This window comes from Colossoma macropomum, unplaced genomic scaffold (assembly GCF_904425465.1).
Source record: "Colossoma macropomum unplaced genomic scaffold, Colossoma_macropomum, whole genome shotgun sequence".
NCBI lineage: Eukaryota > Metazoa > Chordata > Actinopteri > Characiformes > Serrasalmidae > Colossoma > Colossoma macropomum.
The window spans coordinates 34,294,982-34,307,601 of NW_023494804.1; the positions used below are offsets into that span (position 1 = coordinate 34,294,982).

General features: G+C 40.5%; 1 protein-coding gene across 3 annotated transcripts in view; it reads right to left on the minus strand.

The window, feature by feature from the left end:
• LOC118824678 (HMG box transcription factor BBX) overlaps positions 1-12,372 on the minus strand; it is a 52,985-nt gene extending 40,613 nt beyond the window's left edge. For 2 of the 3 annotated variants that reach the window (XM_036594997.1, XM_036594995.1), the window contains exons 1-2: positions 12,254-12,372; positions 9,969-10,049 (exon numbers count right to left, since the gene is read on the minus strand). The gene's annotated coding sequence lies outside the window, so the exon portion shown is untranslated. Of the gene's footprint in view, positions 1-9,968; positions 10,050-11,556; positions 11,984-12,253 lie in introns of those variants that run through there. The other variant, XM_036594996.1, reaches the window with a different exon arrangement.
• Positions 12,373-12,620: the final 248 nt, after the last annotated feature.

Here is a 12,620-nt window from a genome sequence, read left to right on the forward strand (position 1 = left end):
CTTGTTCAGCCATCTTGCCGGTTTTTAAATTTTTTTCTCATAACACTCTGTTTGTAGAGTGTCTCTGAAAAACCTCTGTTAGGAGGGCCATGTAGCCCTAACACTTCGCCCAAAGCAGTCAACTATTGGTAAATGCAAGAATTTATCATTCAAGTAAAAAACTCTGGGTCCAAGACAAGAGAACACAGATTTTTCAATGGTAATTTTCTCCAATGTGCTGTTTTTGCCTGAACTGTGTCTTATTTATTAATATGCTGCTTGATTTCTATGCCTGTGACTTGTGTGTACACCTGAACATCGTTTGGTAGTGCCCTGTCTCCTCTATCCTCACTTTCTCTTATTGTGAAAAGCAAAAAAAAAATGATTACAAAAAATAAAAAAGGAGATCATCAGTTAAAATTGACCTTCTCAACGAATCAGAAATCAATTAGTTAGAAATCTGAATGATAATGTATACTTTACATTCTACTATTGGTCTCTCTTACAGTAAGAAAGAAGGCCTGATCGCTTCAGTGTATATGTATTTTTGCCACACTTTGTATGTTAATAATAATAATAATAATAAATGCTTTTTTCAAAGGTTTTAAAAGTCAAAAAAAAAGTTTATCTTCTTCTGAAACCTCTGAAAAGCTATGCATGGTTTTTTGTTGTTCAGTTTATTCCACCATTTGGTCTTTTTTTTGGAAACTCTGATCCCTCCTTTAATCCTTAAACTGCCTACTTTATATATTTTTTCTATTTTACTTTTCCCTGAAGTCCTCTTAGATACGTGTTCTGTTGGTTTATGTGCCTACACTCCTAATTAACCATTCTACATTCTCTCTTCATCCCTTACAATTAACAAGCTGTTTTATGAGCCTTTACGGCTGATGTATGTTAATGAGCTGTGTCCTGACTGGCTGCCTTGTACCGTGCCTTGTTCAAAGAGAAGCCCAACACCCAAAACTCCTTGTAACGTCAGTGTAAACGGGTGGGGCTACATTTTTGCAGGCTGACCGGGTGGATATGTTAAAACCCAAATCATTTCATTATTTGTTCATTTTAGTTTTTTGTTTTCTTAGCCACATTTTCAGAAATGGACCGCATGGACTGGACGCCACTTTTATAAACTTTCTGAACTTAATTCTTGCACAATATGGGCCCTTTAAAATACTCAGTCGGTTACACAGAAGTACAGGACTAGCCTAGAAAACAGTGGCTGGCCTGAGTGAACATCAGCTTTATAAAAGCCTCCTGAGAGAGACAGACAGGCGGAGAGAGACAGACATAGAGAGAGAGAGAGATGCAGCACAGAGATGTGCAGAGGAGTGTTAGCTGAGGGAGCGGAGACTCAGGACTCCTTGCTCATTTCGGCAGCGTCTCTGCATCTGCAACCGCACTGCTGCTCTGCTGTACATGTGACCTTCACATACAGACTCACAGGACTACATACACAAGCCAAGCCTCCGCTACACGACTGCAGTGCTGCGCTTAGCACAACTGCTGCTAAGCAGTCTGTAGACATCTATGACCAGCAGACATTTCATTGCCTTCTAGCAGGCATCCCTCCATTAGTATCTGCTGCCCTCTTGCTGTTAAAAGAGTCACACCAGTAACAGGAACACTGTTAATGAAGTCCTGCTCTGTGGCCTGCAACCTTCTGCCAAGAGTTCAAATGTGCAAGCAGACCTCTGGAGGAAGAGCAGTAGAACGGTAGTTTGGTTTTTTCCCATGTCATTACAGTTCAGACAGTATCAGAGAATTAATTACTGCCTGCTCCTGTATCAAGCCAATCTCTGCTTAAAGTGCTCGACAGTCAACTAAACACACCAAATCCTTCAAACTGCAGCATGTTACTACATTAAAGACATACTTTTAAAGCGCTGACCACTAATACTGCAAAATGCAATACTATTTTCAGCCAATTTTATTCCATTTCTATCTAAACTCCAATACAATACTGTCCAAATCAGCCCTGAAGCTGCAATTTTTTCTCATCTGTCATTATAGTTCAGTGTCAGATAATTAATTACTGCCTGCTCATGTATCAAGCCAATCTTTGCTTAAAGTGCTCTACAGTCAACTAAACACCAAATCCTTCAAACTGCAGCACATTACTACATTATAAACATACTTTTAAGCCATAAATACAGCAAAATGTAATACGATTTTTAGCCAATTACATTCTATTTCCATATGTCCATCTAAAATCCAATACTATACTGCAGAGGTATTTAATTAAAGTTCAATAAGCTCCAGTTAGAGAAACTTTCCTCAAGCGAAGGTCCGGAACATCATAATGTCTAACTTACATCATGATTCAGTGCCATGTACTGTAAACTGAAGTAGCCTAGTAGGTATATCAACATCTTATACAGTCAGCAACTGAATATCAAAGCAAATAAAGCACAGTTCAGATATATTTCAACAATATTTGTCAGTTTTCTCTTTTTTTGAGCGCACCATGTGAAATAACTTCCCTCTGACTCACTTTCTTCTCCGACTGCTGTTTCTCGCCCCGTCCCTCCCCTGTGTGTGCGTCACTCACTCGAGTCTCAGTGCTCATCGTAATGCACAGAGCTGACTGGCTGAGTAGTGTCACATGTGATATTTACAACGCATGCGATTGGTCTGTGAGTCTCCCGAGCCGCTAAATTGGTACCATAAAGGCTAGAAAAGTTACGCCGATTAAAATAGGACCACCCCATCGAAATTAAATAATTCTCCATAGTTTATCGGTTATAGGTCAGCGTCAGCGTCCGGACTCGGACCGCAGTCCACCTATTGGTGACCTCTGCTATGCTGCCTTTTCCTGGTTTTTCTAATTCTCCACCACCCAACTAAACTATCAACTACATTTGAGTAAAATGTCACTCATATATTACTCTGTACAGCGTCACATGTGACCTGGAAATCATTCATATGCTTCATATTATACTCCCTTCTGGTAGACCTTCAGTATCTGCTGATAACCAGAGGTTAAACGCACCAACTTCGTTTAAAAGGGAATTCCAGTGATCAAAACCTCTGAATAATCCAGTCACTGAGACGTAAACACAGTCATTCATAGTGTTTAAGTGTAACTGTAACCATGTAAACTTCCTGGATTTTGAACTTCTTTACACTGTTAGAAATAAAGGTTCTGTGCAGGTGCATTTTTCGTTCATCAAGGTACAAACAAAGTAAATGTTCCCTCAAAGGTACAACAGTGGATTTAAGGTCTGATTGTGCACCTTAAATAAGTTTTACCAGGTGAAAAGTTTGTATTTGTACCTTTTCATAACCGAATGTTTTAAAACAACAACAAAATAAAAGCCTGGAGACGAGACGGGGGGTGTGGAGTCAGTACAACTTAGAAAATATCATTTCAGTGGATTATGGTTCAGTTATGTTCCCTGACTAAAGGTACTGAGATGTACCCTTGAGGGAACCACCCCAGGGACAAGAGGCGTACTGCCCCAGTGACAGTTTAGTACCTTTCTTTCTGAGAGTGTATAATGAACCGATGTCTGCAACACAAATACAGTCATTTCCTATTTCCTATCCAGAACAACCAGTGAACCTGTATGTGTCTGAGTTATTATATGCAATGTTGATGATGGCAGAATAGTGAAAAATCTGGAAAAAAAAAAAAGTTTTTTAGTACTATTGTGCCTTACAACACCTCTCTGCCTTGAATGGGTTTAAAAAATATAAATTTAAGGCCAAAATCTCATCTGAAAACTATCACCAAACAATGTCTCAGGCATCAGGCGGCACATTCATAACCATTTCATGTAATAACTCTGAGCGATGTAGCTTTTAGAGGCATTAAATTCTTCAGATGTCTCGTTCCCATCAGCACCGCTGTGAACAAATCCGACTCTGCAAATTTGTCCAGAACACAGAACTGTGCATCTTGTACATCTTAAACATTTAACTGTGCCGAAATCTGAAAATGAGGTGGAATTCCCTTTTAATGACAGTTCATTAAAAATACCATCATTCATATGATAGTCTTTCACATAGTGAATCTGGAACTAAACCTCAAAAAACTGAGGAATTCAAGGCTGCAAACAGCACTGAGGACAGTTTTCTATCAGAGGAAGCTGAAGACAGAAAGGCTGGAAGATTTGTTTAAAAATGATTTCAAATACAGAACTGACTCACAACATTCACTGTCATGTTAATACGCCCTGCCATTAAAAGGCTGTGTCTGCTTTTATGCCTTAAAATGAAAGATTAGTGATACAGTTTTAGTCAATGTGCTTTTATTTTGGTCAAAGTCAAGGAATTAGCCGAATTATTCCATAAACGAAAATCAATAACTGAGCTCTCAAGAGGATTTCAGAATTCATGTACTGAATTCCTTGAACAGACTGGAGTAAAATAGAACTGACCTCTGCATGTCGGCGTGCAAATAACAGAAATTCAGGGAGAGAAATTTAGCCAGGGCTGAATAATTTGAAGAAAATACCTAATTGCGATTTCTGACTATTTTCTGAACACACTGCAACTGAGATTTAAAGGGGAATTCCATCGATTTTTCAAAATTTCTGCATAATTAAATGGTTAAGATGTAAACAAAGTCATTCAGAGTGGTTTGATGTGAGATGCTTCATTCTGGAGAAACTTGCAGAGTCAACTGTTCACAGTGGAGGAGACAGAAACCAGACGTCTGAAGGGTTTAACGCCTCGAAAAGCTGCATCTCAGAAAATGCTTATAAATACACTGTCTGATTCCAGAGGCGCTGTTTTATGAGGATTTTAAGATGCCCTGATGTAAAATGTCTTGTTTTTATGCATTCATGGTGGAGATGTACATGCAGAGCATTGTAAAGCAAAATAGTCCCCAAAAAAAGCTTTTTTACATTTACTGCTGTTCTCCCATTATACAGCTTACATACAAAAACTCTAGAGACACATGTAGATTCATGGTTCATTTTGGATAGTAAATATAATGGCTGTATTTCTGTTGTAGACATTGCGACCCCTGGTTTCTGTCACCTCCACTGAAAAGAAATCCAAGTCAGTATGTTTCTCTACTGTGTACCATTTCACATCTAACAAGTCTGAATGGATTTGTCTACATCTCAACCACTGAATTGTGCAGAAATGTTCAGAAATTAGTGAATTCACTTGAAGCTGATTATTTCCAGGAGAACGGTTTATACAACATATTTTAATTTGATTCTAAATTGGTGCTTAAGTTGCTTTTTCAGCATCTGCACATGATTTCTAAAAACAAAATATTCATAAATCACGGACCCTAATACCTGCAGCCCCCTCAGCCTGCAGTTTATATGTCAGGCTGTAAACTTACATTAACCTATGCATATTTTTCACATCATTTCCTTTTTATAAATCACTACTTAAATGTGAATTTTCACATCCGATCATGTTAAAATCAAATCTGTGCTTACAAACATTTTATAAGTAAGGTCCTCTGCCTTTCTTGCCAAACAAAACCCGGAGCATTTGTTAAGGCTTCAGGCATGAACGATGAATGTAGTGCGCCAGACTTTTCTCATTTAAAACTTAAGACAACTTAACAAAAACGATTTAAATTTCGTGATTTGAAAACTGCACTCTTTCAAATTGAGATTGACATTTACTACAATTCTCCCGTTATCGGCCGCACATATAAAAACTTATCAGACACATGTAGATTCATGGGTCATTCTGGATAGTAAATAAAATGGCTGTATTTCTGTTGTAGATATTGTGACCCCTGGTTCCTATCAGGTCCACTGAAAAGAAATCCAAGTCAGTACGCTTCTCTACCGTCCACTATTTCACATCCAACAAGTCTGAATGAATTCGTCAACATCTCAACTCAACCGAACTGTGAAGAAATGTTCAAAAACCTTATTTGTCAGACAAACTTCAGTTTCATTCTAACTTGGATCTTATAATGTGTGGCATTTTTAATATCTGCGTCTGACTGATTTCTAAAAACAAGGTATTCATACATCACGGACCCTAATACCTGTAGCCCCTTCAACCTGCAGTTTATATGTCATTCTGTAAACGTACATTAACCTACGCATATTTTCTCGTCATTTACTTTTTGTAAATCACTACTTAAACATGAATTTTCACATCCGATCATGTGAAGATCAAATCTGTGCTTACAAACATTTCAATGTATGAGGTCCTCTGCCTTTCTTGCCAAACAGACCAGAGTATTTTTGGGCTTCAGGCATGAACGATGAATACAGTGTGCCAGATTTGAAGTTCGTAAACTATGTGTTATTAAATGTTTTATTAAATCCCATTTAAAACTTGAGACAACTTAACAAAAACGATTAAAAGAGCAGATTTCGTTATCTGAAAACTCTTTTAAATTGAGATTTCGACATTTACTACTATTCTCCCGTTACTGACCACACGTATAAAAACTCTAGAGACACATGTAGATTCATGGGTCATTCTGGATAGTAAATAAAATGGCTGTATTTCTGTTGTAGACATTGAGACCACTGGTTTCTGTCACCCACACTGAAAAGAAATCCAAGTCAGTACGTTTCTCTACCGTCCACTGTTTCACATCTAACAAGTCTGAATGAATTCGTCTACATCTCAACCACTGAATTGTGAAAAAAATGATCAAAAAACCTTATTTGTCAGACAAACTTCAGTTTCATTCTAAATTGTTTCTTACGATAAGCTGTGGTTTTAGCATCTGCGTCTGACTGATTTCTACAAACAAGGTATTCATAAATCATGGACCCTAATACCTGTAGCCCCCTCAGCCTGCAGTTTGTATGTCAGGCTGTAAATGTATGTTAAGCTACGCATATTTTCACAATGTTTACTTTTTATAAATCACTACTTAAACATGAATTTTCACATCCGATCATGTTAAAATCAAATCTGTGCTAACAAACATTTTATAAGTGAGGTCCTCTGCCTTTCTTGCCCAAAAAAACAGGAGCATGAATGTAGTGTGCCAGATTTAAAGTTATTATAAAGTGTTATTAAATTTTCCCATTTAAAACTTGAGACAACTTAACAAAAATGATTAAAATAGCAGATTTAGCCCCTCAGACTGCAGTTTATATGTCATTCTGTAAACTTACATTAACTTACGCGTATTTTCACGTCATTTACTTTTTGTAAATCACTACTTAAATGTGAATTTTCACATCTGATCATGTTAAAATCAAATCTGTGCTTACAAATGTTTTATAAGTGAGGTTCTGGGCCAGAACATTTCCAGGCTCCAGGGATGAACAATGAACGCAGTGTGACTTAAACTTCACAAGCTATGAATTATTAGGATAATTTTTTTCCATTTAAAACTTAAGACAACTTAACAAAAATGATTTAAAAAAAACTAACTGCATGATTTTAAAAATTGCGCTATTTCAAATTTAGATTTCAAAATAAAGCTGATTAAACATTCAGCTGTCATGGTCTGTAAAAGAGTGATATGTGTGCGCATTTCATCGCTGGCTTCTGCTCAAGTGACCGTACACCCTGAACTTAACACACACTAGGCCTTCTATTTAGTAGAGATCTTCTCAAATACAATATGATAAACACTGTCAGGAGGACCCAGAAGCACCGGACAGACACTGGCTCATAGTCCCATCGCTCAAATGCTTCCTCCTGTTAGCGTTGACCGTAACCCGTGATATTCCACTCCACGCCAAAGTGAAACTGCCCTGGATTCAGGTGTCACTGCAGTCTTCATAATGGCTTCAGAGACTGTCGCTTCTAGATGCATATCATCTAACGCGAACCTAACATTAAACCTTAAGCTATACTTAAGTCAAACGGCACACCTGACACTACAAAATTGCTGTTTACACACCTGCAGCTGTGGCAATTAACTCTCAAATCAATTAATTTCATCGCTGCTGCAGTATATCCTTCAGCATATGTTTTGTTCAGAACGTCTGCTGAGTATTCTTTGTTGATTCAAGACATCTCAGACATTAATATAAGTTATGGGTTATTTTTAGCATTGAAAAGTCACATCATGCAGAAAATTAACCCAACCCTTAATCATTATTGAGAATATAAGTTACATTCCCAGACAGAGACAGTAGAGACAGAAACGAGACGTCTACAGAGTTTCATGCCTCTAAAAGCTACATCTTGTAAAATTACCCAATGAAATGCTTACAAATACACTGCCTGATTACAGACAGTTTGTTTTATGACAGTTTAGATAATATTCTGATGTTAAATGTCTTTATATACACTCATGGTGGAGAGGTACATGCATTGTTTTTAGTCTCTAAAAAAACATTTTTACATTTACTACAATTCTCCCATTATCGACTCCACATATAAAACTCTAGAGACACATGTAGATTCATGGTTTATTTTGGATAGTAAATATAATGGCTGTATTTCTGTTGTAGACATTGCGACCCCTGGTTTCTGTCACCTCCACTGAAAAGAAATCCAAGTCAGTACGTTTCTCTACCGTCCACTGTTTCACATCTAACAAGTCTGAACGACTTTGTCCACATCTCAACCACTGAATTGTGCAGAAATGACCAAAAAATGGTAAATTCACTTGAATTTGATTATTTCCAGGAGCCCCATGTATAAGACATACTTTCGTTTCATTCTAAATTGGTTCTTAAGGACCAATTTGTGGTGGGAGTTGGAGTGGGATACATTCCCATTTCCCAAAAAGAATTCTAACCTGATAAATCATAGAATAGTTGTTTTCATGTCGAGAAAAAGGTAATCATTCTGTTTTAGGGCATCTATGAATCATTTTTTTTAACTACACTGCCAAACATTTGAGCTGGAAAATTATGATCGAGCCCTTCATGTTCCAGTATTCAGGCATTTTAGGTTAAGATGTTCACGCCGAAGTTCCTTTATTTATCTCAAGTTTAAAAATATGGAAAAGTTACAGTCATGAATTCTGTTGTAGAAAAGCTCAGAAAATCACACGTCATGGTCTAAAAAATTAACACTGACGATACATTTGATTTTTATAATGATACACCGATATATGAAATTTAAAAACAGAGAAAACGATGAATGGCAAGTGAGATCTTGGGATCTTTATCCCATCATTTATGAAAGTTCATAAGCCTTTTATTAGCATGTTACGTCAAAATACGTGATAAAATAAAATGCACGTCTGTTAAGCTAACAACGGAAATGCACAAAGAAATTTTGGGGATGAGAGTAATCCTGATATCACCAAACTCTCGACCAGAAATATTAATCTGAAACGCCTAATTTCACGAGTTTTCACCGTCTTCGCCTTGTAGCCTGTACGTATACGCTCAAGCGCAAAAGTTTGCACACCCAGTAAAATTACACATTTTGTTTTACTTTTTTGGTTGAAGTGATATTTGAAATTTGAAAATTGAAAAGTGAAAAGTTGTAGCATCTTCTACAGGGAACAAACTTAAACATGGCATTTTTTCTGCAAGTTTTACTTCTCGTATTTTACATACTAGAAAAAATTCAAACATAAAATATAAAGTGTACCAAAACTATTGCACAGGCCACATTTTACGTTTTACTTTTTTTTCCTTACTTTAAATTCTTACTTATTAACAAAATTAACAAAATGTAATCTGGCGAGCGGTAACCAAACTTTTGCACATGACTGTATTTTGATTACCTATAGGATCAGTGAATTATAAGTAATCTAGCACAATCGCCATCTAGTTTAATCTCACTGTAAACTATGAAACTATGAAATATGACAAAAACAAGACCCTTCATTCATTTATTAAACTTCTGTGACGCTGTCTAGATCCATGTGTTTAGTAGACGATGACTGATAATAATGAACCGGCATCGCCGTGCAGGTTAAGTGACACTATGAAGAGAAGGCAATGTGTGGACATAGAGGAGGGATGACTGGGTCTGCACCAGGCAGGGTTCAAAACAGTGATGTAATGAGAGTGATAAGGTCTATAGAGCCTATGTTGTCTATGAGTAAAGAACAAAAAGAACATCTCCACACAAACATACATAAGGCTTGAAAACCAAAACATGCCATGAGCTGAAAGTGTACTTACTGATCACAGAATATGGAAATGCTGTGTTTGAGAGATGAAGATGGATCTGTCAGTCAGGCTGTTTCATGCGATGGTGATGACCTATAAAATACAAAAACACTGCGTCCTCAGTGCTGAAGCACAAGCCCAGACCACAGCAGCCTAATGCACCACATAACACTGCCTAAGCACCATCTCGTCGGCCAGCGACATTTTTGAAACGGACATTTCGCCTCGGCGTGTGTGTGTGTGTGAGTGTGTGTGTGTGTGTGGCTGTATTAGTTGGTAGAGCTAACATGTGAGTGGCTACGTGCGGTGGTCGAGCTGCAAACTATGGAGGGCACGTTTTCATCAGGCTATCGTTGATGAAGCGTAAAGTTATGAATCCAGCCCCGTCCACGGACACCGTGCCCAGCCTTCTGGATATCCGTTAAAACGTGTCCGACCGAGCAAAGCTCGACCACGGTAACGTCAGCGTCGACCGGGATGCACAGTGTACAGTATTGCAGCGTTTAGTTTCCAGGTAAGAGCAGTAAGGGGGGGGGCTCTCCGTCACCCCACCGAGAAGTCCACCTAACGGCCCCGTACCGTCGCTAATTCGGCACTTCTCCGCTCATTCGTCCTCGCAAGAGGCCATTACTGAGTCCCACTGACCCCTAGCTGGTCAAACCGCGCTCGGTCCTGCGTCTCGGTGCAAAATGTCGATCTGGGGTCTGACAAGACAGACAGGCGAAAAGAGAGTCCATCTTGCTTTGGGGAAAATGAAGTGTAAATCTCACTCCTGTCAAACTCCCACAGCGCAGTTTTCACTGAAACACCTCCTCCCTCCACCACCTCGGTCCTTTCGCTCCTTAAAGAGTTCTCGCCGAGCACTTTTTAGCCCTCGACAGGTCTCTCTCTCTCTCTTTCTCTCCTCCTCGCTCACTCTCACTCTCTCTCTCTCTCTCTCCTCGATCTGTTGGACGGTGTAAAAGTAGCTCGCTAGCTTAGCTAGCTCACTGATGCGAAGCGCTGTAGCTTTGCTGAACGTGTCATTAGCAGAACAGGCAATGGTCTCAGTTAAACCCCCCCAACCCCCCCCCCACTTCAGCCCCGACCACCACTTTACTTCTGTAACTCAACTTTTCGCCAGATTGGCCGTTTTTTTCACGGTCACTCGCTCGTTTCGCTGTGTTTTGTGACCTCGCGCTGAGGAGGGAAGTGCCCGCTTGGTTTCTCTGATGAGAGAGAGAGAGAGAGACATTGAGAGAGAGACATAGAGAGAGAGTGAGAGAGCAGTAGAGCTGCCTTGGCTTGTGTCGTACATATTGTCTCAACGGTTCACATCGTCGGTTTCGCGAGACACAGACTCGAACCGCGACGCGGAGAGTCTCGAAGCCGAAAGAGAAGCAACTCGTGTAAAAGAAGCCCGAAGCAGCCCGGCGGGCACCGTGGCGGAGTCGCTGTGAGCGGCGAAGCTGGTCCGCCTCGCGCCGCACGGTGCCACGAACTGGCACGAATTTCGCCCCGAATAGCTGCGAGTCGCCGTTAAACCAGCGCACGGGTCCTGCTTAGAAGGCGAATACGTCCAAGTTTTCTGTCATGACGGCCTCTTAAAACAGAAACTTACCCCATGAAACCGAGTCGAAACGCCAAGGCCTTCTCATTCCAGCCTCCGTCCACCTTAAACTTACTGACACATCTGAGCAGTTCTCAGTACAGCAGCCCACACCGACACACCAGCCCTCCTCAGGCACTCGGCTGTGTTTTCACCGGATGGCCGCCGCCGTGCTAGCAGCAGCGCAGCACCAAGTCGACAAAAAGTAGAAAGAAATTGGCCGTATCTGTTCAAAACAAGCCCCTGTGCGGCCAAATGATTCTCCACAGCACTACTTTCGATTCACTCGCACAATTTTCTCGGCTTGTTTTTTTTTTTTTCACAGCCCTCCCCCTCTCAGTGTGTTCATGAAGCGCTCCCACTAACTGCTCTCGGGAAGCCTTGAGTGCAGAGAGCACGGAGTGGATGTTCATGGCTCTGCACTGACTGGCCTAGCCACTTACCATCACCATCCACTCGCGCTCTGGCCTTGCAGCCGTGTCATTTAGCCCGAACTTTTTTCGCCTTCCAGTCTGAGAGAAGTGGCTCGGAGAACGACACCACACCAGCCGGAGCCACTCGGCTTTTTCGGCGTCAGAGCACCGAGCCACTATCTGTGTGTTTGTTGTGTGAGACTACTTAATATAGCTTCCTGGGTGCTGTGTCAGAGAATGATCACTGAAGTGTTTGGCGAAATAGAGTCTAACAGGGCAAGTACGCCGCCACTTACCTGAAAACAGGGCACCAGAGTGACTGATCGGCAGAATGTTGCTCTGAGTGTGTCGTTGTCCACCTCTGTCACCCTCCGACAGTGTGTTTCTCTGTTCACTTTTTTTGCAACATGGGCTACTGTACATGGAGTGAGTGAAAATATATATTTTTTCACGATCGGCCAGTCCTGATTGGCTGCGCGCTTGAGAGGCAGCCCGGGACAGCCAATCGGAGAGCGTTTCACATTTCGCCACTGTTCCGAGACGGACAGATTAATGCAACATCTTCTCGATGTTCTGCCTGTGCACTCGCACCACACAGCACAGCAGATTCGGGAAGCAGGGCCGGCCAAAGGTTCGGTTCGGTCCGGTCAGTTCGAAAGGGCA